The 28,000-nt window shown below is 48.9% G+C and overlaps 1 pseudogene; it reads right to left on the bottom strand.

Moving 5' to 3' along the window:
- Window positions 1–1,181: 1,181 nt before the first annotated feature.
- Window positions 1,182–26,970, bottom strand: LOC134148786 (DNA polymerase epsilon catalytic subunit A-like; annotated as a pseudogene).
- Window positions 26,971–28,000: the final 1,030 nt, after the last annotated feature.

Here is a 28,000-nt window from a genome sequence, read left to right as displayed (position 1 = left end):
GGACATGCCAGGGGTACAGGCAGGGGACTTCTGGTGCACCAAAACCTCCTCTTGCTCCCCTTGCTGGGCTGGGGAGCATCTTCCCCCTTTGACTTGGGGTGCAATTGCTCACAGGAACAAGGTAATACCATTGCAAGAGGAGTCTACCTTGTCCTCATTCCAAGAAGAGGACCTGGCTTCTCTAGGACCAAAGAGCAACTCTGAGCAGGCAAACCTATGGGAAGGGCTTGGGGGAAGGAGCCAGCCTCTCACTGTAGAGCAGCAGGATGAAGGCAAGTGCCTGCCCCGACCTCCAGCAGCTCATTGCCCTGAGGAGAGCAGGAGCAATGATGCAGGGCTGAGAGGAGCTGCCTGGCGCAGGTTGAAGCCACTGGAGGCTCCGCTGGACCAAACCTTAACTCAATTGCACAACGCAGTGATTGCATTAGGGCCAGGTTTCTCTGCCCGTCCAGGCCAGCTCATTTCCTCCAACTCTAATATCAAGAAAACAAACACATAGGTACAGCCCCCTCAACCCCCCTTTCAGCAGTACTAGATAGAGGGAGTGCATAGCGAAGGACAGGACCACTTGCCCCATAACCCAATGCTAATAGAAACAGGTATACTATAGAAGTGAAAAAACAAAGCTCAGAAAAATATTTTCAATACAGGTATGTGTGGAGGGCATTGAATACAAATTTATATATATATATATATACATATATATTTATATGTATTTATATATATATATATATATACACACACACACATATATATATATAAAAGGAAGTGTCAGAAGTAGCTGAACACACAGTGTTTCAAAATGCCCAGAAAATTAACTGGAATCTAGTAATCTTGGCTCCCCTCATGCTTTTTCAGGCTTCTGCAAGCAGGAGTAGATGGAAAGGACCAGGAGGCCAGGCTTCAGCTAAGCACTGGCCTCCTGGGTTTCATCACACCTGTGCTGGGATTTCAGTGAGCAGGCCCCCAACCTATGATTCACTGCTGTCAACTTGAAGCTTTAGCACCCAAGTGGGACAGCTCCCTTGCTCCCCTTCCAGCCCAACAAGAAGAGTCTGGCTTTCTCCTCCCTCTAGGAATCCTGCCCCATGGCTCAGAGAATGCTCCTTTCCAGGGTGCCTACAGCTCCCTGCTGTGTGTGGGCCATAGCACGTGCTCCTCTACCCAAAGAACCAGATGCATTGTCTGTGACACATTTAATTGTCTAAAACTCCACATTAAAACCACAGAGATTCATGCACACAGGGTGCTGCCTACAGCACAAACTCCCATCCCAAACTGGGCTTCTGCAGGGCTCTGGCAAATGCAGTCCCCCCTCCCCCATAGAGAGCAGTTCCAGCCCTAGGCACCTTCTTAATTCCCCCAGCACAGCACCAGGCTGTGACCAGGACTGCCCCAACACCGCTTAGCGCCCCCACACAGTGCAAGATGGATATGTGGCTTCTCCGAGATCTATCACAGAGCACAAATGCTCTTCAGCAGAGGTGAGAGCAAGTACCCAGAGCTGACACAGCAACAAAAAAAGACAGCAGGACAAGTTCATCACATCACTGCTGGAGCTGGTGGTTTGTACGGAGCAGCCACTCAATAGTTTCCAGCAGACAGGCCACGCTCTAGTGCCAAGCAATGCTCTGGAAGATGTTGATGTGCTCCATGAAGATCTGAGGGGGAAGATACCAGTGAGGGAGGGCTGCCCAGCACACCTCATGCATGAGCCAGGGAAGATGGAAGCTGGAGGGGACAGGGGGGAGAAGGCCAGGCCAGGAGAAGTTCTGCAAGCTGGTCAGGCAGGACTGCCTGGGTTGAGCACAAAGCAACGAATAAACAGCCAGAAAGCACAGAGAGATGAACTTGTGCCAGATGGGCTGAAAGGGACAAGTTATCACTGGGTTTTTCACTGGCTATTACAGAGGAGCTGCTGGCAGGAGGCTGGATCTGGTGGCAGGATGCACACATACCTGGGAAGAAATGGTGAGGGCAAAATCTCCAGCACAACCGCAGTACACAGGCATAGGTGTCTCCTTCACACCATGACACTTCTTGCACACCTAGAGGCAAAGGAGTTTTAGCTGGGATAGCAGACAAGGCTGAGCAGCTCAGTCCTTTGACAGGGCTCTCTGGGGAGACACCACTGACATCAGGTCAATGGGTCAAGCCTCAGCCAGCCAGCAAAAGGCTGCAGCTATGTGCTGAGAAGAAGTGGAGAGCGCTCGAGCCAAACTCTCCTCATCATATCTCCACTGCATCACATCAGTCAGAGAAGTAAGGTTGGGCTGCTCGGTTTCAAGGAGCAGAGAGCAGCTTCAGCCCTCCTGCTGCAGCCTGCCACATCAAGGGCAGGCTCCCGCAGCACGGCCGCCCAGCACTCATCAAGTCCTGCAGCAGGTAGGCCATTAGCTTCTTCTGCAGCGCTTCCACCAGTGCCATTTCAATGGAATCCAAGTCATACTGGGCCTGGCAGTTGGAGCATACCCAACTGGGCAGCACTGACCCATCCGAGGGGCAGAGAGAAGGGAGATGAACACAAGTGTGACTCTTCCCAAGAGAAAGCATGGTGCAGCCTCAGCCCTCGCAGCCTAACAAGAGCATTCAGAGAGCCCCGAGTGCCAGGAAGCCATAACCAATTTCGGGAGGGGATAAAGCATCAGCCAAAGCACCAGCACACCTCAAACTGTCACAGGCAGCTAGGAAAGGGGATGAGCAGAAAATAACCTTGAAGGGAGGTTTATTGCTGTCATGGAACCAAGCACACCTTCAAAGCAAAAGGACTGAGAGAGAGAGAAAGATGGACAACATGTGAGTGAATGACAGGCCGAGAGCACAACCATGCTAGGGCCTCTGGTGTCCCCAAGAGGGACTTAATGCATGCAGCCAGGGCAAAGGGGATTTCCTGGGAAAGGAAGGCTGTACCTGCAAGAGGGCAGGGTCCTTGCACAGGTCCAAGTCCCTGCAAAAATTGCACTTCCTGCAGATGACTTCAGGGAGCATGTAGGAGCAGCAAGGGTTCCGAAACTGGGCTTCTTCTGAGAACTCACCCACCTCAATGAGGCGCAGCAGGTCCCGGCGCAGTTTGTTTACTTGGTTAGTTATACTGGCATCCAGGGACAACACCTACAGGAGACAGTGTTAGGTAAGGCCACCAGCAGAGAAGACGGTCCTCACGGGGACTCACTCTGATGCGAGTGCTAGCTGGGCAAAACAAACTGATTGTAGAATTGCAACAGATTCTTAAAAAAAAAAAAAAAAAAGAAGAAAAGAAGAATGCACAGCCCACCCCACTAACCTTGTAGATGTATTTGATGAACTCTAGAGCTGGGTTGTTGAGTGGCAAGTAGGAGCCAGGTAGCACTGAGAACATGTCTGAGGGCTCAGTGGCATTATGGGAACCAGCCATCTTCTTCTGGATCTTCTGAGTGACGGTGAAGAAGCTCTGCGTGAGCTCGTTGGTCACATAATCCTGTGAGAAAGTGATCATGCCTGGAGAGGAGGAGCAGAGAGAGCTCTTGAGCCATATGGAAGCATATGGGGACAGCAAGGTGGGCAGCTCTCTTCCTGCTGCAGGACTGGCCCAGCAGTGCTGCACACAGCTCTCCCATGGCTAACTGTGGCTAACCGTACTCACCAGGCATGGCTCCCGTCTCTCCCAATGCCTCCTGGGACACCTGGCTCGTGGCCCTCCTCTTGATGGGAGCACTCTGAGGGGCATTGTGCTGCAGCTCCTCGCTCCTCCTTCATGCTGTGGTACACAGCCACAATGTAGGCTGCAGAGACACGTAAGAAAAGCTCCAGATGCAGTCCACGATGGGAGAGTGGCACAAGCGCGACTGTGCTTGTCGACTCTCCTGGGGCACCAATGACTAATCAGGAACTAGTGACCTTCTTCCCCTCTCTGAGAGAGTTCACACTGGTGCTGAAACCACCCAAACAATGATATTTACAGACATGGAGGTGGTTCCTTCTGTATCACATCCAGCACAGTGCAATCTTTGACTGTAAGTGGTTCTTTGGATCAACATCAGAACCTTCTCAGTAGCACAGAGAGCTTCAAGAAGCTGTGGGGAATGCTGTGCATATGGCTTGGGCAGCAGCAGGGTGGGGATAGCTCTAATCACCAGAGGTAACATTCAAAGTAGGACCAGGCGAGCAGCAGACTGCACTCACCCAACACAATCCTGAGGAAGCAGTTCTGACAGGAGGCAGCCTGGGGGAGAAACTGCACGATGTTCCAACTATTCTCTAGCAAGTCCTCCACATTTGCTTCTCCATCCTCCTCCTCTTCTTCCTTGTCCTCCTCTTCCTCACTGTCCTCATCCAATACTTGACTCTTGCTAGAATCCTGCTGGAATGGAGCACAAGCCATGCCCAGGCTTTCGGTTGGTGATGTCGTAGCAGTTCCCTATATCCAAACCAATAGCTCCCTGCTCAACTCAACCCACTGCACGCCGGTCTCTGCAGGACTGAGCACTTCCCATCTCTTACCTCCCCAGAGTGGACGCTAGAACGCACTCTTCCCTTGATACCTTCGTAATTTGCTGGATCCATCCAGAGCAGGAATTCCCAGCAGTGGCAGAAGGAAATAGTCAGAGAGTGAAAGATCTCCTTTGAGTGGATGCTGGAGGCAAGAGACTGCAGTCACACACAATGTTGGCATCTTCCCTAGCTAATAACCTTCTCCATGGGAGGCAATGAGGAGCAGGCGATGTTAGCAAGAGAGCAGTTCACTTCTCACATCCAACCATGCTTCAGCAAATGGACTCAGTACAAAAGGCTGCAGAGCAGTCATTAGCAGAACTAAGGGCTGCAGAGGAATCATACCCACGCTTCAACTGCCTCTTGTGTCAAGATGCCTGTCTTAGGAGCCTACACATCATAGTATTCTAGAGATGCCTGCTGGATCACATCAAAACTGATACTCACGCTGGAACCTTCTTCCATGTCATTGATGTGATGGGACTGTAACACTGTGTTTACAGCCAAGCTCTGAATATCCGGCTCCAGACACACTGTGAACAAACACAACCTGTCAACGGGCAAGCAGGGCAGAGAACCAGCAAGGACACAATCCCCTCTCCAGGTATGATGAATGCACCCACTTGCCAGGACTTTCCACAAGTTGTAAGAGCTCTTTACAGGTCTTGCTGCATCTACCGAGTGCAACATCAAGATATTCATATCAGGAAATGGTGAAAGCCTATATGGTACTGCAGCAGCATGGGAAACCGTGCTGCTCTCCAGACTGCCACACACCTTGTATTACAGGCTTTAAAGGACACTTTTGGCACATGGCCAGACCTCTCCCCTCTCTGGCTGTGATGCTATGTATGGATGGCCCCATTCACTGCACAGCTAAACAGCATAGCACCTTCCAACAAAACTTGGATCTACTTCCGCTCCAGGGGCCACCAGCTTTTTCTGGAAACTGCAGCAGACGTGCTCAGAAGAACTATCAGTCAGCTTGTTTTGCATCACAGAAAGATTCATCCTAGCGACCACCAGAAGTGATCTTCTGAATGCTGCTATGAGAGGCCACAAACTAGGAAATAATCTGTATTTAAATGCCTACCTGCATTTTCTTCTATTGCATACAGGACCTTCTATCCCCAGGAGATGCCAATTGCATATATCCTGTCCAGATCATCATTGCTCAACTTCTGAAGCTGTCAGCAACTGCAGAACTGCTCAGATACTCTTCTGCCACTGCAGCCATCCTTCTCCTGAGCTCATGGAAGAGCACTTAGCTCTGCTCCCACTCAGTGCTATCCTACCTATGGAGTAGCAGCCAGGGTTGCTTATCTCCACTGAGGCTCTCTTGTCAAACTCCATAACTAAACGGTTATCATCAGCCTCTTTACCCCCCAGCTCTGGGCGGGCCGTCGGTGAGAGCCACAGCAAATGGTTGTGGCGACGGAGGTGGCGGGAGAAAAACAGGTCAGAACCAAAAGGTAGACATGTCATCAGGGAGATTCCCAATGGGGATGTGGTAATATCTGAGGAAAGGAAAGAGGTACAGTCATCGGCGTAAACACATCAACAGAAGAACTGTGCCAGCATCATATTTGCTTGTCCCAACAAGGGCAAAAGCACAGAAGGTGAAAGCATCTGGCCTCATCTTGGCCTCAGGCTCCCGCAATCTCCCTTTCCCACCCAAGCACGAACAAAGTAACCTCTCTAGGGGAATGTGGCCACCTCAGGCACCTGCCCTCCTCAAAAGCCTGGGATAGGCATGTGTCCAAGTTGAGGCAGTGGCGGATCACGCGGCAGGCTGCACGGCGCTGTCAGTCCAGGACTGAATAGCTGATGGCATCTGTTACTCGGACAGGGACCAAAGGAAACTCCTCGATGATGGGGATCCCACTTGCCAGTCGTTTCAGGTCCCAGTTAGACTGCACAGCAAGAAGTGTGGGGCCCCGGCGCTCATCCTACACAAAGGAGGAGAGGACATGCCCTGGTACATCCCTTCAGCCGGCACCTCTGCTCAGCAGGAAACCAGCTGTGTGAATGAGTGCTCACATGCCCCATTCCTGTAGTGGTCCCTGGTCCTCCACACAGTAGAGACAGTGTACTCAGAGTCTCTTGAAGCACCTCCCACTGAATAACCAGCTTCACAACTGAGAGCTGGGGTTTGGGGGTATGATCTAGCCTCACTGCTTGCATTGCGCTATGTAAGCTCACCCCAGGCAAGCCAGAGCCCGCAGGCAACATCCATTTTTACCCTTCAACTTTGGAGCACTAGCTGTGTGCAGAGAGCTATGCTTAGAGGCTGCTTGAACTGCTGGACCAATGCCTTCCATGCAATGTTTTCCTCCTCCCAGGTACCTGCGCTGACAAGGTCTCAGTGGGGACCTTCCTCATGCCCTCAGCTCATACCTTGCAGCCCTGCAGGAGCCGCTGAATGGCTCTGTAGACTGTCTTGAGGTCGGTCTCAGCACGCACTTCAAAGGTGTGCTTGTCTGGAAGTTCTTCGCCCACTTTTTCCAGCACAGCACTGCGCTCCGATGAGTACATGTTGGTGAGGTTTGGCATCTGGTTGCTGCGTACCTGTACCAAATGCAAACGTGATCAGAGGGAACAGGGTTCAAAAGAGACAGGCTCCAGGCTGCAAATTTCAAGGAAGCTCTTTCCTCTACACATCACAATGCTTCACGTGACAGTTGAGGAACAGACCTGCTTGGTACACTTCAAAATACGAGAATCCCTGCTGCACAGCAGTAGACATCTGTGTCTGTGCAAAGAAACCGCTCAGCTCCAAACCGCTGCCTGATCCCCTTGCGTTCCCTCCCAAGCCTTTAAGCCCTACTCTTACCGTGTCCAGTACGAACACTGCAGCTTTGCGCTGAGAGGGGATGAAAAGACCAAAGAGCGCTTTGTTGCCCTGGGAGCTCTGGTAGAGGTAGATGTGGCGAATACTTCCTAGAGACACAGAGCAAACATGCAGCATCAATAGTATCTTCAAGCTATTTGGTCCTGGGTACACAGACAAGCCTTCTCCTAGGGTGCCTTACCTGGCTCCAGGTAAGTAAACTGAGCCAGAGAGCGCATTTCCAGGTGTTCAGTGTCAAAAGTGTCAGCCTCTCGCCCTGTGAGGTGTCTGACAAGCTGCCTGCTGACCATGCACACGCAACCCAGCTGGATCAGGGCTCAGAATAGTAACGGCACCTGTCGTGACAGGGACACTCAGATAATTCTCAAGCCACCAAGTTTTGAACTGCTTAACGAATCAATATCTTCATTAAAAGCAGGCATCCCAGCTGCCCATCTTCATTTCAGACTTACAGCATTAGAAGCACTAGTACATTTAATCTTGGTCTCACTGCTTTCGTATGTCTACTACTGAATACAGTTTAGGTTCTTCTTTGCTCTTTCTGAACTTTAAAAAGTGTTATCCTATCCTTCTTTCTGGAATACAGAGGTTTTATCACTGCACCCTGGCCTATGTACATGCCACATGCTGGGGTTTTCCTCATCTTTACTCGAAAGAACTCCCATACCTTTGCAGTTCAACTGCTAGCAAGACGGTTCTGGTTTGGTTTAGAGGAAACTCACTCTTCCCATTCAAGTGCCATCTTTTCCCAGAGTCTCCTAATTTCAAATAAATCTAAACCTCTTTCCCCTAAGGGGTTGGAAACCAAACAAGTATTTTTGCTCATATAAAACTGGGCACATTTCTGAGAAAGCTACTCGAGAGGGTCTTTCGTTTTAGCGTCTTACTAACTTGTTTCATTTTGAGCTCCCATGCCTCTACCTGTGCCATTGGTACACAGACCAGTCAGCTACCACTCAGCACTCCTTAAAGGATGAGGAAGGAAAACGAGCACCTGGAAGGGTTACCTGAGTCTCATACACTCCCTCAGCGTCTGGAGCAGACAGGTCTGCATTGATTTCATTGATGTGCTCTTGGTACATGTCTTCAGGGACTGAGTAGTCGTAGAGATTGTAAACCAAGTTTGAGCGGGGCAAGATCCAGTTCACCTGCCAGGAAAACAGACACACTCAGCAGGGCACCTTGCTTCAGGCCGTGCTCCTCCCAACAACAGGGGAATCTTAAAGGGCAGCAAGGAGTTGTAGTTTGAGCCAGCCTTATGTTTCCAGAAACACGCTGACTCAGGAAGCAATCCAGCTGCCGGTGCTGGTCATTCCTAAGACAGTTAGCGGGATTTATGCTTTGTCCACATTGCAGTAACTGTCAACCTGCTTTCTGGTCAGGCTGAGATTAGCAGCAGGCAAAAGGGACTGCATTAAGGCGCATTAGCAGGGCTGGACAGGGAGGTCTTGTGAGGCAAACTGCCTGTAGTATCTGCCCGCAGTGGCTGGAGCAACTTACATGAATTCAACCAGCTGTTTTCCCTTGTAGAAGCAGCAGGGTCAAAAACATGACCCCCACCTTCCTGTAGACAGCTCCCTCCTCTGGTTTTGCAACACGCTGATTGACATAGAACACTCTTGGGATGCTCAGTCTGATACAGTGCAGGTCGCTTCTGATCACTGCCCACAGCCTCAACAAGCCAGCCTGGCTGCTCTCAGCACTCTGCAGGACAGGGTGATTTAAGTTAGCTTTGCTGGAGAGATGCAACCCATTCTTAGCTCTTACATACACGCCATGGAGCACTTCTGGGATCTTCAAAGGCTCTACTACCTATGTCTTCGTTCTCCAAATAAGGAGCAACTGGTGACCACAAAGACAGCAGTGGACCCAAAGATTCATTGCTCTCAGCTCTGGCATCTCCACATCCTGCTATTGTCCTACCGGTACAGTGAAAAAAATCATCTTGCCAGAGGAAACGTCAGAACATGAATGAAGACAGCTCTGACTGATCTGCAGGCAGCACGTTGCATTGTGCTTCTGAAGGGAAGAGGACACCTGGTAAAGGCTCAAACACATCTCTTAGCTTTGGGCTAGCATTAGCTAACAAATTCATGCCATTGTCTGACTTTAGCCAAAGCATTTGGACATGCTGCATTAGGTGTCCCATCTCCAGCTCATGGTTACACACAGAGTCAAAGGCTGCATGTTACCTTAAACCAAACAAGACTTTTCTGGAAGATGAGAAGTGTCACAACAAGAGGCTGGGTCTCAGATAGCAGAGGCAACCAAGCATAACAAGAAATTAAGAAAATGCTTGGATTGTACCATCAACTTCTTCATGCTCGCATTGACTAAATCTAGGATTCAAGGCACACTTGCCCAGCTCCTCAGCTGAGCTTGCCCCACACAGGCTCTACATAGAAGTCCCAGATTTGCAATCAAGCACGATCATTTGAGGACCTCATTTCCTTACAAAGCTTCTCTGAGCCTGAGGCTCTGCAGTCCCACATGACCTTCAAGGAGGTAAAACTAAAGTAGGATTGAGGTTAGCTGTCCCTGAAGTTCAAGGTTTGACTACAGGTATTGCAAACATGAGGCACAGGGCACTGAACTGGCCTCTGTGAGGGGTTAAGAGTGGGCCTGCCTTGCTGCCTGGTACCTGCACAATCTGCCAGGGCAAGTCCAGGATGCCGCGTGCCGTCCTGTACACGTAGCTGCTCAGTCCTTTGGAGAGGGTATCACGGATTATGCCTCCGCCTGTCATCACTCCACCATCCTCCAGGCGCCGCTTCTTCCGATGCTCCTGGTGCTGCCGAGCCTGCAGCTCCCATTTCTTCTTGTGCTAGCACAGCCAGACCAGTTGTTCTTCCTAATCAGAGAGAGACTACATGAACAGGAACCACAGAAATTAGCACGCATCTCCTACACATGAGGATCAAGCAACATAAAGCCAAGCCCTTCCACCTTCAGACCCTGATCATGTTACTCGCATAGCTGTGAAGCTGCCATTGGCCTGACTTTCTCTGCTAGTGGGACTCTCCTGGTAACATTTCCCTTTGTAGTTTTCAGTCATAGAAGCGCAGACGGTTTCAATAAACATACAGCTTGCTATGCCCTGTTCCCTAGCTAGCTAGGCAGATGATCATACTCCTAGGATGTTTCCTGGATTCCTCCTGCCCAGTCTACTTCACTTACCTTAGTAGTGCCCATGGCAGCAGGTGGGTCCAGGATCTCTCGCCAGGACTGCGACAGTTCCAGATACTGGAACATCTGCTGGCTTTCCTCTGCCGTACGGACCCGCTTCCGTTTATTTGCAACTGGAACCAACGGCTGAAGGGGCTTAGCAGCTCCCAAATCCTCTATGTCTCCAATCTGGGAGCTCGGTGTTCCCCCCTGGTGCTGGTTAGCAAGGACCTGAGAGAAACGACAGCAGGAAGTTTTGGGTGCTGAGGACACAGTATCAGCAAGAGAGGCCCATCAGCACAGCCAGCTCCTTTCTCTCACTCTTATTACCTGTCTCTTGCCTTCAGAAGTGAAGAGCTCATTCATTTTCTTTTGTCTGTGCACTCCCCGGAGTCTTCTAGCTTGTGAGACTTGGAACAGATCTCTGAGATCAGCTCAAACAGCTCTCAGTCAGGCATGTTGGCAGCCTGAAAAAAGGAACAAGGGGAAAAAAATCACTATCAGGAACCTAATGATCAAACCTCGTTGCTATTATATACATGGAACATTTAAACCGATTGATATGGCTGTCTTTATGAGGAGTTTGTGAGCAATCTCTGCTCCAGTTGCCAACACGACCTATGGAACATAGAGATCACGGACATGAGGTCTGCATCAAAACTCCTGCTGTGAATGCAATACTTTGAAATGATGTTGTACGGCAAACTCTTAGTGGGCCCAGCTCTGTAGTGCCAGATGCAAAATACAAAGGGGAAGTGCTCCCAATAAACTCCCAAGCAGAGCAGTCGCTCCGGCTTTTCATCTCTCCTGCTCCCCGGTTTGAGGCTCTGTTTTCTGGCATTGTCTCTGCTCTTGATGGTTATTTTAAAGCTAATCTCTTCTGGCCTCCTCAGAAAAGATTCTGCAGGCAAATGGTTCTGCCATCCTCTGTCTCAGTGAGTGGCTCTAGAGAAAGTCCTTGGTGCAAGAGGGCCACCACGCTACCTCTGTGAAAGAGGTGACTGGAGGACAACGCTTACCCACAATGAAGCGGTAACAGCTGACAAAAGTGCTGTAACAACAGGTCTGGTGCTAAAAGACCCTAAAGAGCAGCCCTAGAGAATCAAAGAGGCAGAAATTACATACAAACAGCCATCAGAGGCACAATGGACCAACCATTCTCTTCAGACAAAGTCCATCCTCCCTACAGTGTTAGGGTAGCTTTGACCTTCTCTGGCCCCAACCTGGGAAGACAAACATGCAGGGGATGCATATCCTGCAAACCCTACACTCACCTTGCTCTACAGTACATCCAACCAGTAATCAGCCACCTTGGCTACAGAGGCAGAGACCTCCTCCAGTGTGGTGCCTTTCAGAAAGGCCTCAAATACAGAAGACTGGAATATCTTCACCAACTGCAGCTCTCCCCATTGCTTCACCTCAAACCCTTTCAGTTCAGCCAAGGATCCATCTTCATTGAAGACTGCATACCTAGGATATAGACCAGGTTTTGCACAAGCTCTGTGCCAAGGAACACATCTCCCAGGATGCTGCTTACTACCCTCCTGCCAAAGTACTTCTAGTATTGCCAAACCAGGCAGCCACCAGGTAAATTAATCCAAGCTGTGGGGCTCTGGACTACCATGATCTAGGCATATTTACACAGCTAGAGACAATAACATCATGAACTACTTCACCTCCAGCTGCAAAAGCACATCAGCCTCTGCCCCCAACTTGCCAATTCTAACTGGCAAAATGTTCTTAAATGCACACAAATAAAGGGCAAGAAGTGAGAGTCAAGGTTAGAGGAGTAGAGAAGTGAAGTGAAATACTAGGAAAAGCCTTATACAGGAGAATGAAGCTTTGTTTGGAAAACAGGAGGGGACGCTGGCAAAATGGACTCAGAGGAAACCGGACATCGCTATCGAAACAACTATGACAACACACTGCCCTCTTTTTTTCTGTCGTGTTTCTTGGATTTCACATGCCTGCCAATTATTTGTATGGCTCAATACAACCATCACAGGAAGCTTCAGTGGAACAGAGGTGAGACTCAAGCGTACATTGCTTTGTCACCCCTCCTCCAGGCAGTCTTTTCTTCCTCAGCTGGCAGCGGTACCTGCCAGCCAGCTCCACACTACTGCTCTTTCCACTTGGAGAGTGAGCAAGAAATAAGTGCACTTGCTGACATCCCAAGAATCACAGGAAAAAATCAAGGGCCCCTGAGATAAAGACTCCTATGAGCAGAGTTCATTCAGTGCTTGACATCCTCTTGACTTCTGTGACAGACTCCCTTGGCATGCTAAGGCACTCACAGTGGATGCTGGAGTTCATCCAACAGAGACATTCAAGCAGAAACAAACATAGTCTTGTACGAACAGAGAGTGCTGGAGGACAGTGACAGTATTTTCTGAACCCAGACCCAGGTCTGTGGGCAGTCCTCTCGTGATTGCTCGTGCTCGTATTTAAGCAGGCTGCATGAGAAAGTCAGTGAAGTCAAGTGCAATTGCTTTTCTATACCATGATGGCACTGGCAAGATCCACTCCTTCCCCTAGATGGGGATTAAAGTGGAAACCTCTGGGAAAAGTATTACTAGAGGTCTGTAAACTTGAGAGAGGGACAGACAGAGATTAGTGAATTTAAAGAGAAAAGATAGAAAGAAAAATCAAAGTTTGCCTGCGCATCTCAGAACCAAACAGGGAGACCATGACTAATCAGAAAGTTTGAGAAGTGCTGTTTTACTGTTATCTTCAGAAATTTACTGTCAGATGTGTCAATTAAGGCCAGGGCATAGCTGGATTCAAAGACTGATCTCATGCAGGGAACTTGCCGTTTAAAGACAGCATGATCTCGGTGGTATGCAGCAACAAGCAAACCAAACATGCTGCCAGCTGCAGAGGACTGGCAACATGGGGCAAGGACTAACACGCCTCAAATGTAGTCAAGGAAAAGGACCCTCAATCCCTTCCCTTGGGGAAGTGGTGATTTTTCAAGCTTTGAACTCTTACCTTTTCTTCAGCTTCTTGCCCTCCTCCTTGGACGCTGAGAGGACAATGGCCAAGTAGGGCCAAGTAGGGCCAAGTTTGAGCTATGGGCTGTGCAGGGCAGAGAGTAGCTGTGTAGCAAGCAAAGCTGTCAGCCCCAACGTCCTGCTCATTACACAGGCGACCAGAGACAAAAGACAGGCTGTCCTCTGGGCTGAAGCCAACTCCGAGAACAAAGATGCATACTCCACTGCCAGTAGAGCTACTCCCTTCACAAGAACTGCCTGATTGGCTTGCAGGCCTACAGAAGGCTAAAACATTTTCTTCCCTTTCACTGTTTTTACCAGACTGTACAGCTGGCTGGTACAGATGCCAGACTCACCTTCACGGGGATGTTCAGCATGGCACCTGGGTAGCAGATTGTCACCTTCGGCTTCTTTGCGTTGGTTGACTCGATGACAAAGTTTTCCGGGAAGCTGTTGGGAAGCACACACCAAATCCCATCTCTATCCAGTTCTAGAGGTCTCCTAAGAACGGAAGAAAAAAAATCACCATCAGGAAGAGATTGGAAAATATGCCAAAGAACTGTTCTCTGTCCACAAGTCAGGCAGAGGCAGTGTCCTTTCTGCAAAGGAAGTCCTAGTCATACAACACCAGTTGCATTAATAAGCCATGGCAATGTCAGAAACCTGAATCTCCAGAACACCAGAGCTTCCACTGATTAATCCCACATCTATCCCACTGCTCCTCTTCTCTGCCAGTCAAATTCTGCCCTTACCCATCTGCTCACACTACATACAGGAGAACCTTTCTTCCTCAGCTCAGCACATACTCACCCAATCTGCTCAATCAGCTCCCTAGCCTGTGTGATCATATTTGCTCCAGTGAAGCACACAATCCCAGCCATTTCCATGGAATACCAGCAAGCTCTGTGAATGGAGGAGGGACAGTCAAAAGGCTGCAGTGCTACCTCTTAAGCACAGCTGCGGGGAAGCGCATCAGGTCGTACAGAAAATAAAGTCTCAGGGCAAAAAAGACAATCACAGCAGCCCTCAGGAGATCATTTTCCTTTTCCTTCCCTGTGATACTTCAGGAAATCACACACCCTGAAGAATCACCTATAGACAAACCCTGCCATCCATTGCCAATGCTACAGGGCCTTGTTTAGCAAAAGTCCCTGCTAAGGGGACTAATAAAAAAGAAGTCATTAGTAGGAACAAAAAAAAAGTGTTACAGGGATCACCTATCATTCCCCTTGTGCTTCGGAAGCACGTTAAGAAGGTGAGAGCCTCACTAGAACAGCTCTGGTTTACAATGCTCCTTGCTGGAGGACTCCAGCAACGACCACAGGTGAGACTCACCCTTTACGCATGACATAGCCATAGAAAGAATTGAGGACACACTTGTGTGCCAGCTGCAGGGAGTCATAGAGGATTTCCATATTCTTGCAGTGCTTCACTTCAGAGGCATCGCCTGTCTCCACAGCCGCAGACAGCTTTTTCTTCCACACCTGATGGCAAGAGGCAGAGTCAGGACAACCCTACATTCCACTACAGGCAGTACCAACAGCCGGATATTCCCCCCACCTCAATCCTAATATGACACTGTGATCCTAGAACAGTATCAGTTATTAAGATAATTCCTCTTTCTTTCTGCTCTTTCTTTTGCATTTGAGGGGGAAGCGTTGGGCACAGGCATTATGCTATATTATGGAAGAGTCTTGCAGCATCAACTGTAACTCACACCCATAGTTAGAATTACCTAATCCCAGCAGAACTGCCATCCTACATCAATTCTGTCACACCACCTATTGTGCTGGCAAGAACTAAATGCTTGCAGCAAAAGATTAGATCGAGACTAACAGCAGAACCATTTCAGCAGAAAAGGCCTCCCAGCCACCTCCGTGATTCACGACAGAACTAGCAAGAACTGCAAAGCAAATGGCTCTTTATTAAACTCTTCCAGAGACAGAGTCCCAGCGTCTTGTCATTTCTTTCAATATATTAGCAACTACATTTCAGGCTCCTCCCTCTGCCACAAGACTCCAAACATTTGAGAACTAGAACATGCTGCTTCTTTCTCCTAGAATCAATCACTTCTTAGCCTAAGATCAATTGTTTCTCTGCTTGTCTCATCTTTCTCTTTGAAAAGTACCCTACACTGAACACAAACCAGATCACAAAATAGTTGAGCTGAGGATTTTCTAGATCCAGTAAAAGCCAAAAAAAACCCAGCTGTTTTCTTTCCTAGCACTGAAAGTGATTGCATCAGAGAGCTAGGAACCACTGTGGCAGCAGCTGTTTAGGATTCAGCAGGGGAAAAACCTGCACTTGCACCAGAGCTGTCAGGAAAGCTAATATTTCTTATTGACCATACAGATTGAGCAAAATGATCCTTTAGGGTTCAAGTTTTCAGTGAGAGGTGAGGACCTTCTAGCTTTGGCAGCACAAATAAAACAGAAATTCAAGCCCAGCACCTCATGCAGCCCCTTGAACTCACAGCGACGGTCTCTGAAAGCTCGTACAGTGTCTACATAGAAAGAGTTCTCTCGCTGGCAGATGGTGGTGACACGCTCCTCCACCTTGGTGACGTGGATCTGCTCATAAGCCTTGCAGCAATAATCTAGTAAAGGGAATAAATAGAGAAAGCCTTCTCAGAGATCAGTGCCCCACTATGGATGGGAAGGATGAACACAATGGCATCGGGCAAACCACACAGATCCACAGATCTGAAGCTTTCAAGGCACCAGTCTGAGAAAAATTCCATCAATGCAAATAAACATCATACCTAGGAAAGCAAGGAAGCAGACCTGCTACACAGGCAAGGGGAGGAAGATACTAATGTGGGGAGAAACAGCACCTCTCTATAGAGATGCAGAGGTGTGTGTGGGAAATAAATTGCCCATGAGGGCTCATCCACAAATTCAGGCTCTGCTCAGAGCCCCCACTAGCTAGATGCTTCTGCTGAGTAGTATCACTTTAGGAGCAAAAAGTGAAAGGATATCGAAACGTGTTTCACTGGCATGCTTAATGAGTGCTCATTAAAGAACAACAACAAAAAACCCCAAACAAAATATCACCTTTCATGTGTCTCAGCTCAAATACATGACTCTCAGTGAGAAAAGAGAAACACTGAGACAAAAAACAGCACTTGCCTCCTCCTCAAAAAACGTACAGGAATTGGTTGGAATCCTAGGGGAAAACTGTTGCAGCATGAAACTGAGATCAAATTCAGTCTGAGCCAGCACGAACTAAGTAGCCCCAGACCTGAGAGACAAGTAATTAATGATGTGTTTGTAGTCTAGGCAGCAAAAACCTGCTCCAGATAATGCCATTTATTTTCACCTGCCAGTTGCTTCTTCTCATACTTGGCCTGCTCTTCACGGCAAAGCTCGTGGAACGCCCGGGGTGCTCCATCTGGATACAGAGGAGGAAACTTCTCAGGCTCCAGTCGTTGCTGGATGCGGTGATACTCGCTGCAGCTTGCAGGCACTGCAAAGGAACAGCAACTAGGAGCTTTCCAGGGGAGGAACAGGAAGCGGTCTCTGTGTCTTCAGCTCACGCTGCAAGCTCTATCCATGCTGCAATGCAGCAGGGAACTTGACAAAGCAGACAGCAGAATTACACTTACTGAATTCTCCTCTCCACTGCCAAGTCATCCGGCGCTGACGATTAGCACCTGGCTTGTTGAAGTCACAGGCAGCACATGTGGCCTCATCCACCATTGCTGAGGGCTGGACACAGGTCAGACACACCCATGTTAGAGAAAACAGAACCGTCTCCAGTGACATATGCCAGAAGGAATCGATGTTGGGTACTAGAAGAACACAAATGTGAACATCACAGGGGTGATGTTCAGTAAGTTTTCCTTTCTAGAAGCTTTTCAGAACACAAGTTACAGCAAAAACAATGACTATTCTTTGGAAGAAGCCAGCTAAAGCTATTGCTCTACCTTGGACAGACCTTTCGGCTCTGTACACCTGGCAACTGTAACAGCCTGACTGGATTTCAAACCGAGCCTTATTTTATCCCCCTGTCCAGGGCAGAAAGTTTGTTGTTTGCCGCTAAGGGGATCAAATCGGAGGGACCTCCTAGACCATCTGCAAGACAAAACAGAAAACACCTTCCTGACTGGACTGAGGTTACCCACCTGCAACCTGTTGGTCAGAATGATGTTGGGGTACATGGCCCCTACATCTAAATGGTAGATAAGGGGGCATTCAATTCCGTTAGGAACATCCTTCAAGGAATTCAGCTTGACTTTGATTTCATCACAAGCCTGCAGGGAGATGTAAAAAAGTAAAATTCAAACAAGAAGGAATTAATGATGCAGTCACATACGCACTATATTTGGTCCTTTACTTCCGACATGCACAGAGACACCTGCCACTGATTCTGGGGAACAGAGGAAGAGTATGAAAAACTAAAGGAACAGGATTAAGAAGAGTGGCAGCGGCGAGTCTTCTTTAGCCACCAATCTTTAAGGTTTTCTTTTGGACCTCCAAGGTAGGTTTCATCTACACTGCAAATGTCTACAGATAAGTTTCTCCTGTCTCTCTCCATGGAGTATAAAATGAGTCTAAACAGGCATCTTTAACATGTGGTGTCTCACCATACATATTCAGGATGAGAAGAATCAGCCTTGCCTCCAGCCTATGCCAGTTCTTTATTAATATGGGAAATAAGGCACAGATGGACATGGGGCAGAACTCAAAGCTGAAGAAAGTTGTTATACAACATCAGGCTTGGACCTAAAGGACCCAGGCTTGCCTAAAGAAATGTGCTGCAACTCCACCCTCACAGTTCTGCTCTCCCTGGAAAGCCCAGTCATGCCTCTGACCCTGCAGGCTGAGGCAGGACAACAGACCTCCTGGAAGTTGGTGACTTGATCCAATGGCAAACCTTCTTCCTCTTCGACAGCATGCCGGAGCGTCTTCTCCACATGCTGCACCAGGAAGTTAAAGGCAGAAGGATTCTGCAAGGATACAGGAATGATACCGAGACCTCTTCTAGCCCTGACACCCATCCTCGCACACTGCCCAGGGAAGGGGGGCAGGGGGTGACAGCTTCTGCAAGATTATCCATGCTCCAGCGTAGCTTCGGCGATCTTTGAAAACAGGCTCACTACTTAGCAGAGCATGTCTCAGTATGGGTAGAGAGCAATTCATCTCATCTGAAGGGCAGATGGCTGAAACAGGTCAGCTGAATGGCATCTTGAAATGCCCCTTCGTTCACTGATCAGCTCCGATGTGAGCAGGCAGATAATGTTGGCCAATTAGCTGGCCTGACCTCCACAGCCAACTTGAGAGCTCTCTAGAACTGAAGGACGGTGGCTTTCTGCTAAGAACCCTACAACTCACAAAAGTCTACACCACTGGCACTAAGGCAAAACACAAAGCAGAGAACAGATGGTGGCTGCTCCCCGGCCCTTGGAGTTCTCCTGCAAAGGAGGCTATATAGGGCAGCTAACAAGAAGAGAAGATTGCATGCATGTTCCAGAGTGCAACACTTAGGGGGCTGACCTAGCAGTCAGCTGCTCACACATCTAAGGCTCTAAGGGGCCAAGGATTTAGATTTAAGGTCCTTCTAAATTCACAGTGCACGTTCCCTTAAGATCATTCACGAGATTAAGGCCACTAAAATAAGCAGCACTGAGGTGTGGTGTATCACACAGCAAAGAGAGAAGCTGCCTCTAAAACTTACAATCTAGACAGTAGCACCAACCAGAAACAGGTAAAAGAGGCCAAAAGAAGCTTGGCTTGAGTGGGAGAAGGACAAAGATATAATCCTGATGAGACAAAAACAGAGTCATCTCTGCCAACAACCACTCGCTCAAAGAAAACCAAAAACCAAAAAAAAAAAAACCCTCAACCAACCAATAAACAAAGTAAACAAACCCACACAAAAGCAATGAACCACTCTCCTTGCTGTAACACTGTCTTTACCCTATAGCCAGTCTGAAGTCATGAAGAGCAACTTCTCCAACCCTTCCCACCTAAACTCTAAGCAGGATCATACACTCAAGCCATAAATTAGGTATCAGTTTTATAACAGGTATTGCTATTGGGTATCCCCCAAAAGAACAGAGGATGGTAATTCCAGTTGGAGGGTTATTCCCTACTGCCATGCTCTCCAGAAAGAAGAGAAAGAGCATCATTGCATTACCATTTTAAAGCCTCTGTCGCAACACCCTGATTGTGTCCTTACCTTTTTAAAGCGGCAAGGGATGTCACTGCGAAAAACCCCAGGTTCCAGAGCTTCCACCTGGCCTCCTACATACGTCTCCGAGTCCAGCACGTGGCCATCATCTGTAAGTTTGTTGAACTCCTGCTCCTGCTTGTTGCGGAAGATGATGTTGGCGTGATAGGCCTGAACCATCGGCAATGCCTCACACAGTGTCCCAGAACCTTTTCTTAACACCTGTAAAAGACAGACATCAAAAACTGGACTTAGAAAGAAGCGCTGTAAAGGGTGCTGCTGGAATTAGGCTGGCCTTATCACCACATCATTGAACTTAAATGTCTGATTTGGTGCCCAACATGATGTGTTTATTCAGGCAGTATTGAAGCCCAAGGCAAGAAGGAGCACAGTAAGGAAACAAAACCAACTCCTTCACTTAGGCTACCCATAACTGGTCTATGGAAAAACAGCTATGACTGCTGTACTGCAGAAAGGAAGCGCATTTGGAGACTACTTTCCCTCCTTTCCTTGGGAAAAACTATCCAAACTGTAGAAATTAGTTCTATTGCCAGTGTGTCACTGTTGCATGAAGCATGCAGCTCTCTGCCCAGAAAAGAAATTGTTTCAGGCATGCACTCACCTCATCAGGCTCCATGGGAAGGATGGTGCACAACGCGAAAATGAAAGGGTGCACATACTTCATATACATGTAATAGGTAGCAACTGCATCAGACACCAAACAGGTGGCCAGAGTCTGTTGAGGAGAAAGACAAATCAATCCCAGTCACATTTAATACAGCAGTTAACACGTACAACGGGAAACAACGAAAGGTTGAAATCAGCAGGAAGATGCAAAAGGTATATTTCTGCATACAAACATCCCAGCATGTAAAGAGTTATCAGTTGGCTTAAGACGACATTCTGCTTTAACCTGAATTACATAAGCCAGCTCCGAATTAGCAGAAATGGGGAAGATGAGCTCACTGCCACATATCCGCACAGATGCCACTCCGGAGTGGTCAGGAGGCCACTCTTGGCCTACAGAGATCTCCAGGGCTTCGGCAGAAACCTCATTAAGGTGTCTCCTGGACACTAGCAAAGTACTGCTCCGTTGCAATGCCCCGAGTACTACCGTTTTGCAGAAGTGTAAATAACACAAATATACAGTGCAACGCCAATGCCAGAAACACATCAAGGAAATTCTATTCTTCCCTAAGCTTAAGTTCTTTCAGGTGTCTGAAATTCAGCAAGATACACTGACAACTTCTCAAAGACACTGCATTAACTTAAAGGATTTCACAAAGCTCTAACTCAAAGGTTCACTAATATTGCAGATGCCCAGAGATACAGCACCGGGTGGGAACACCTGAGGCTCCTCTGTAGCCGTCCGGCACATCTCTTCAGGGTCCAGCTCCACTGCATCATAACCCAGTTTTGCTTTCGCTGCTGCTTTCAGGTTGTGACTTCCCACTGGCAGGTAACTCTCTCTCTTCACCCACCTAGACAGAATAATGAAAATGCCAGTCTACGAAGAGACAGCCCTGCACTTCAGAAAGGGCTGCTACGTACAAAAAGATCTGCATTACTCTAACAGGGAAAGGTGAGAGCAGAACATCCAAGTGCAGTGGAATAAGAAGCTGCACAGCTTTAGACAGTCTGCATATCTACCCATGCTCTTAAATCCTGACTCGTACAAATTCTGCTATTCAAATCATTTCTATTGCTCAGATTTTTCTCAACCCTCATACTTCAGAGACTTCAAAGATAAACGTTTAAACACAGGAGGAGGTATCAGCAGGACTGCAAAGAGAGGCAGTTGTTTTCCAGAGTCTGGACACTGGTCCAATGTGAAAAAACATTCAAGTCACAACTGCCAAGACAGACAGCCCTCTCCTGTACACACACACACACACACACACGCACCCTTTCTTTTCCTCTCTGTGCTAGGCAGGCTGTTGGGTTAGAATATGGCCCTGTGCCCACTACAACGGTTTGGTCTTATCCTGTCCTTTTACCTGCTGTCCAGGACAGTTCTCAAACTCCCAATGACAGCCACCAGCAGACTGTATAAACAGAGTTAGTCGTTCAGGCTAGTGTGGGCAAGACGTAACTTCTGTACATAATGGCACACAACGGAGTACCGAGTAGAAGCAGCACAACCAAAGATGGGGGTGCTAGTCCTTTCCTAGTAAGATGTAACTCATGATAGCAGTGCACAGAGATGGAAAAGGGACAGTATTCAAATACATCAACTGTAGGCATTTTATACAAATTTAACAGATAAAGATGCAGTTATACGGTACAGACGCAGCATTCGGTACCTCAGACAATCCATGTGGATGCACTGCGGGGCTTTGTACTCTCCCTGGCTGCCCTTCTGAAATCCAATCTCCTGATACATATTAATTCCATGAGCTGCTGCTCTTGCTTCCACAAAAGGCCTGAGGAGAGAGACAATGCAGAAGAGAAGAAACAAAGCAGTCCCTTTCCTCCACCCCATCCCCACCCCAAGGGTTTCAGAACTGCTTTCTTGTAAGCTACTTAATGAGGAATTTTTCTTGTGAATTCTCCTTTGCTCCAGACCTTACCCGTGAGAGCTGGCCACAGGGAAAACTCCCTGTAGGGCAGAGCTACTGCAAGAAGGAAGCTGCTTGCTTACATCCTATACCAGGAGGCAGAACATTATGATCGAGTTTCCCTCGCTCCCCAAAGGCTTGGCTGCTCTGGTCTCCCTATTGTTCTGCAGTTCTCTTTTGACACTTTGCCTGTTCTCCAGTTACTGAGGTCATCCGTGTACAAACATTGCCAAATCAACAACAATCTAGAAGCAGCTCAGCAATCCCTGGACCAATTGATGGGACTCTATAGAAGTTCGTATTTCAAAGCCAATAAACATAGCTCTGCTCAGGAAAAAAAAAAAAAAAAAAAAAGTTCTGAATTCCTCCTCCCCCTCTTCGACAGTCCTCTGCAGGCTGGCAATCCAAGACTCAGCCCAGCACTCCAGATAAAGAGCACATAATCAGGATGTAAACAGGTTCCCAAACTGGCTGGATAGTCTGCGTAGATAAGAACGCATGTGGCCGCTATGTGACCTCCAGACAAAGGACATACAGGCTGGTACCCAATCTCACCTCATGGCCTAGACAACATTTCCTTTTAGAAACCAGGTTAGTTTTCATTCCTGATCTTACCAGTCAAAGAAGTCTCCATCGTATGTGACAATGATAGTAGGTTTGGTCTCCTGGACATGTTCAAACCGCCTCTGCATTAAATGAGCCTAGTATGCAACAGAGGATTAAAAAAAAAAAACCCAAAACAAAAAACATCTCCCCCACAAACACAAACACTCAGCAAATTCACCTCCTGCAGGCAGGCACTGGATATAATACAATTGATGCAGTCCTTCCCCTCTGCTCTTGACCTAGCTAGAACCCGATCTGCCTCATCATCACACCATGAAATGAAAGCATCACCAGCACCGTGACTGTCCGCTGTGCTCCCCAAAGATACACTTTATTGGGTGATAAGCTCTCTTTGGCCTACAAGAGACCAAGGCAGATAAAAAGCAGCCTGATTTCCCAAGTAGAACCTACTTACCTCATCTGGTTCATTAGACACAGGATGGACCCTCACACTCCGGCTTCGGAGTAAATTCAAAGTCCTCAATATCCTCACAGACAATCTCCTTGTTTGTGATCAGATAGCCCTAGAGAGTTGACAAAGGAAGAGTTACTGAGGACTCAGATCCCTGCTACACCAGGGACAGGTTCCTGAACAACCGGAACACACTGCCTAAAGGATGAAATAGTCTTCCATCGATGCGATAATCCTTGCACAGCTTGATAGGTAGAGCTTTTGTCAAGTGGGAACGGCTCTTTGGAGGTCACCTTCTGAACAATTGCTTACAATCACCTAAAGGGTGCCAAAAGGGAGACAACTTAAGGACTATACTCTCCAAATTACTACTGCCCCTCAAAGGGGCACCAGTAGCCTTAGCTGGGTTCTCCAACATACAAAACGAGGAAATCCTTATGCATCATTCAGACTAGACTTCAATTTTATTTCCACAGCCATTACATATAGACCAAGCAACTAGCAACAAAGCAAGCCAGGGACCAGACCGCCAAAGGTGACATGCTCGTTTGCTGTCTAGCATTTTGCTCCAAAGCATGAAGAAAAGAACTGTTGTTCCATTACCTGCCCATCAACCACGTAGGAGATCATCATGATCCGGTCTGCCTCTGCATCAGGAAACTTCAAAGGGAGTTTGGTAGTTTCAATGTCAAAGGCGAGAACAACCGGATCCTGAATATGACCAAATACATTAAACTCAAATCAGCTTTAGAGTATGATTTAACGAGCAGTTCTCATTAGATTAACAACTAATTTACCTAAGTAGGTTTATGCACATCTCAGACCCAGCAGGCTTGACTGTAGGAGACAAGGTAGCAACAGTGGTACCCACTGATAACCAAACAGCAAAATTCATTAACAGGAGAGAATGGAATAACAAAAGCTTCTCTTTAATGCAACAACCCCCTTCGAGAAAGAGAGTCATCAGGATTGACAGCACGTGAGGAAACATTGCGCAGGCAAAAAACACTTATTACCTCTATGCCTTTATAATAAAGGTTTCTTATGGCATTGGATTTATAAAGCATAACAACGAGTTTAAGAATAGTTGGGCACCCCAGGAATCACCTGGAACAAATGATGTACACCTCTCAGTTGGGCAGGAAGTGCTCACTTCACTAGATTCCTCTTCCTTTGAAATGGTTCAACTGAAATCAGACATCAGGTGTAGGAAACCAAAGAGAAGATTGGAATTCTCATTTGTACTTTTTAGTCTGTGTGACTAGGGGAATCCTAAGAAGCCCATGGGCCAACCATCCTAAGGAGACCTCTTTCCTTGACAGCATAGACGTATAGACATCGCTCGCCTGGTCTCGCTCTCTGTTTTTCCTCACAGCAGGAGAGATCTCTTTCCGCACCTTCACCAAGTCCTCCACCACGTGGAAGGATAACTTAATGTAGTTCTGCTTAAGACCCACCAAGTGATTTGGCTACAAAGCAACAAGACAGTGCCAGCTAAGGGTGGAAAAGAGTAATGAGGGAAAGGGGAAGACTGCTAACAGTAAGAAAGCGTTGGAAATGCAAATTATACTGGCACACGTGGAAGAACTGGCCAAAGAAGAGGTAGTAATTGGATGGAAAGACTAGGAGTGAGAAGAGATGCTAGCAAGCACGTAAGACAGCGAAGAACATATGAGCTATGCCAGTTCACACCAAGGGCCATCTTGTCTTGTTGTCTGTTTCCAAGCGCAATCACCAGTACACACCCAAGAAAGAGTAAATGTATAGTATCCCCCTCTGCCACAACACTCTTAATCTCCAGCCATTTCTAGCTCAGGAAATTTCTTGAGCATCCTGTGAAAAAGACTATGTGCTGGAGCAGAACATATATTTTATTTACTATTACTATAATAAGCAATTACTATCAATAAGCAATAATTAGCCTATTCATGATATGCAATGCAAACAGTGCTTGAAGATTAAAGGTAAGCATACTGCTTCCCTTTACTGCTTAGCCCCTTTCTACTCCACTTGAGCTCGAAAGAAAGAAAGAAAGAAAGAAAGAAAGAAAGAAAGAAAGATTAGTTATTCAATAGTACAGCAGGCAGAGGAATACTGACCAGATCCAAATCTTCTTTGGGGACAGTTTCCAGCTTTGAAATGTTCCCTTGAAACTTCTTGGAGAGGAAGGATGACACTTCTCGTTCACAGCCCTGCAAAGAAACTGGAGAATGAAAAACAAAGCCAGACACTTCTCCAGAGGAGAAGACAAGCTCACAAGAGGTTCTGGCACTAGTGTCCTCAATTGTGAGGGGAGGACACGAGGCTGTCCTGAAATCCTGGCCGTCTGGAAATCTGTTCCTTCACACTGGGGCTCTCTTTGATGGTCAATTCACAGCACCATCAGAACAAACCCAGTTTTGCAGCACGAGCAGGATCAAGATGAGATGAGAGGGGAAATTTACCCCTGTTTGGGCTTAGAAGAAGTGAAATAGGCTCCAGAGATCAATTTTAGGACAAAAAAAGAACAGGAAAAATATGACAGCTCCTTGAAGGGATAATTCATCACATAACAAACCAACCTCCCTCTAAGAAACCTTAGTGCAGCCACCATACTGATACAGCTGCTTCCCATCTCAGGTCTTCTCTAACAGCTCTGACAAAACCACCAACAGAAGCACTGGAGCTGTATTTTTCTCCTACCAACCCAAGAAGATGGTCGGTCACAAGGCCTCTCAGCTGACTGGGGGACCCTTCAAGTCAAACCTGCCCTTGTCTCTGGGACCTCGGCCACTAGTTTACTCAAGACCCCACTTGCCAGTGCGCAGCTTCCAAGTCCATACTCGCCCTCTGGGTAGCGATGTAGAAATACGGCTTATAGGGCAGGGCCACCCAGGAGAAATCAAAACCGGTGAACATTGCGCGACCCCGCAGCCAAGGTGAGAAACCAACCCAACGGTTCCCAACGGAAGCAACGGGCACCGCGCTGCCCTTGCTGCGCGTTGCTGGCATTTCTGCGCCACACACACATCCCTGCATCTCTGCAGCACCCACATTGGCCCCCAAGGGTCCCAGGTGGACCCAGCATAGGGCAGACAGCGCTGCTGCCTTGTGGGTGATGCCTGGGGCCCAGAACAGCCAAACCGGTGGGGGCAGGCAGGACGCCCAGCCCGGGCACCAGCGCTGCGCTGGAGGAACGGGATGCACCTCGAAGCAGCTCCCATCCTCCGGGATGAAGTAGTCCACAGCGCTCACCAGCCGCCGGTCCTCGCCCAGCACCTCCGTCTGCACATGCACATGGCCTGTTACGACACACGACCCCCCCCGCCCCCTCCCACCCCAGTCCTACCGGGTGCCTGTCGGTGACACCTCCCCTGCCCCAGTCCTACTGGGTGTCTATTGGTGACACCTCCCCTCACACCCAGGTCCTACCAGGTGCCTGTCGGTGACATCTCCCCCTCTCGTCGGTGACATTCGCCCCCCGTCCTACAAGGTGCATGTCGGTGACCCCCCCATCGTTGTCCCCCCTAGTCCTACCAGGTGCCTGTGGGTGACACCCCCCGCCGGTGACATCCCCCCCCGGCCCAGTCCTACCGGGTGCATGTTGATGAGCCAGCCCGTGCGCTCGCCACGCTCCGTGGGCCGCTCGAAGCCGAACAGTGTGTCCAGCCGCTCCGTGCGCTGCGAGCGCTCCGGGCGCTTGAGGGAGGACAGCGAGGAGCCATCGTCCCTGCAGGACGCCGCGCCGCCAGCCGCCGCCCAGTCCCCGCCGCGACCCACCCCCCCCCCCCCACCTCCCGCTGCCGCCTGGCCCCAGTACTCACTGCCCCCCCCAGCCGCCGCCGCCCGGCTCCGCGCCGCCCCGCAGCACCATCCCGCCGCGGCCGGAGCAGCCCCGCGCGCTGCCCCCACCTCCCGCGAGCGGGAAGCCTGCCAGCCCCGCCTCCCCAGGGAGAGCACCAATCAGAGAGCGGCACCGCAGCCAATGGTCGCTCTCTTCCTCGACCTCTGCCCCGCAGCAGGGCGGCTGCGCTGGCCACGCCCCTCGCGGCACCTTCCCGGGCAGGCCCCGCCCCCGCCCCGGCTGCCGCTGCCGCGCACGCGCCTGCGCGGGGGCGCCCGGCGCGGCCCGACCCGACCCGGCCCGGCGCGGTGCGGCCTGTCGTGGGGCGGCGGCGCTGCGCGGGAAGCGGCTGCTGCTCCTGAAGCGGCGCCGTCGCAGGGGCAGTTGCGTGTCATAAGTTACTCTCTTGAAGGTCAATTCATACAGAGAGTTTGTTAAATCATGTGAACAATTTATTTAATTAAGTAAGCAGCCACAAGCAAAACAGCGCTGGGCGGCCGGGGAGTCTCAGCTCCGCCAACGGCGCGCACCTCCCTCACACACAGTCCCCCCTTATAGTCTGCGTTGTAATCTCCTGGTGCGTTTTGCGCATGTGTGAGTTGCTGGGGGGGTCGTCTGAAGCTCTCTGGTGGTCGTGGAGAGGAAGGCCGTGCTCTTCTTCTGCCTCTTTATTTTGGTTTGTCTCCTTGTGAGTGATCACAGGGGTTTGCTTATCTGTTGTGTTGACTCCCTTTTGGGATGCTGTTCTGTGAGAAAATTACAGGCGCCTGCTTATCTTTTCTTTATCCTTTTACCTTCAAAACCTCTGAGCAGCTTGTTGCTTACTTCAGCTCTTCATAGTCCTGCAAGATAGCTAGGGCCCCGACACCGGTTCCACAAGGGGTCATATAAGCTTTTGTGCTTACCATAATTTATTTGTCTGACACCATGTCTCAACCCTGATTGTTGTAAAAC

Source organism: Rhea pennata, chromosome 18, assembly GCF_028389875.1.
Source record: "Rhea pennata isolate bPtePen1 chromosome 18, bPtePen1.pri, whole genome shotgun sequence".
NCBI classification, from domain to species: domain Eukaryota; kingdom Metazoa; phylum Chordata; class Aves; order Rheiformes; family Rheidae; genus Rhea; species Rhea pennata.
The sequence above is the reverse complement of the archived record's forward strand: the minus strand, read 5'-3'. Positions and strand labels throughout refer to the sequence as shown.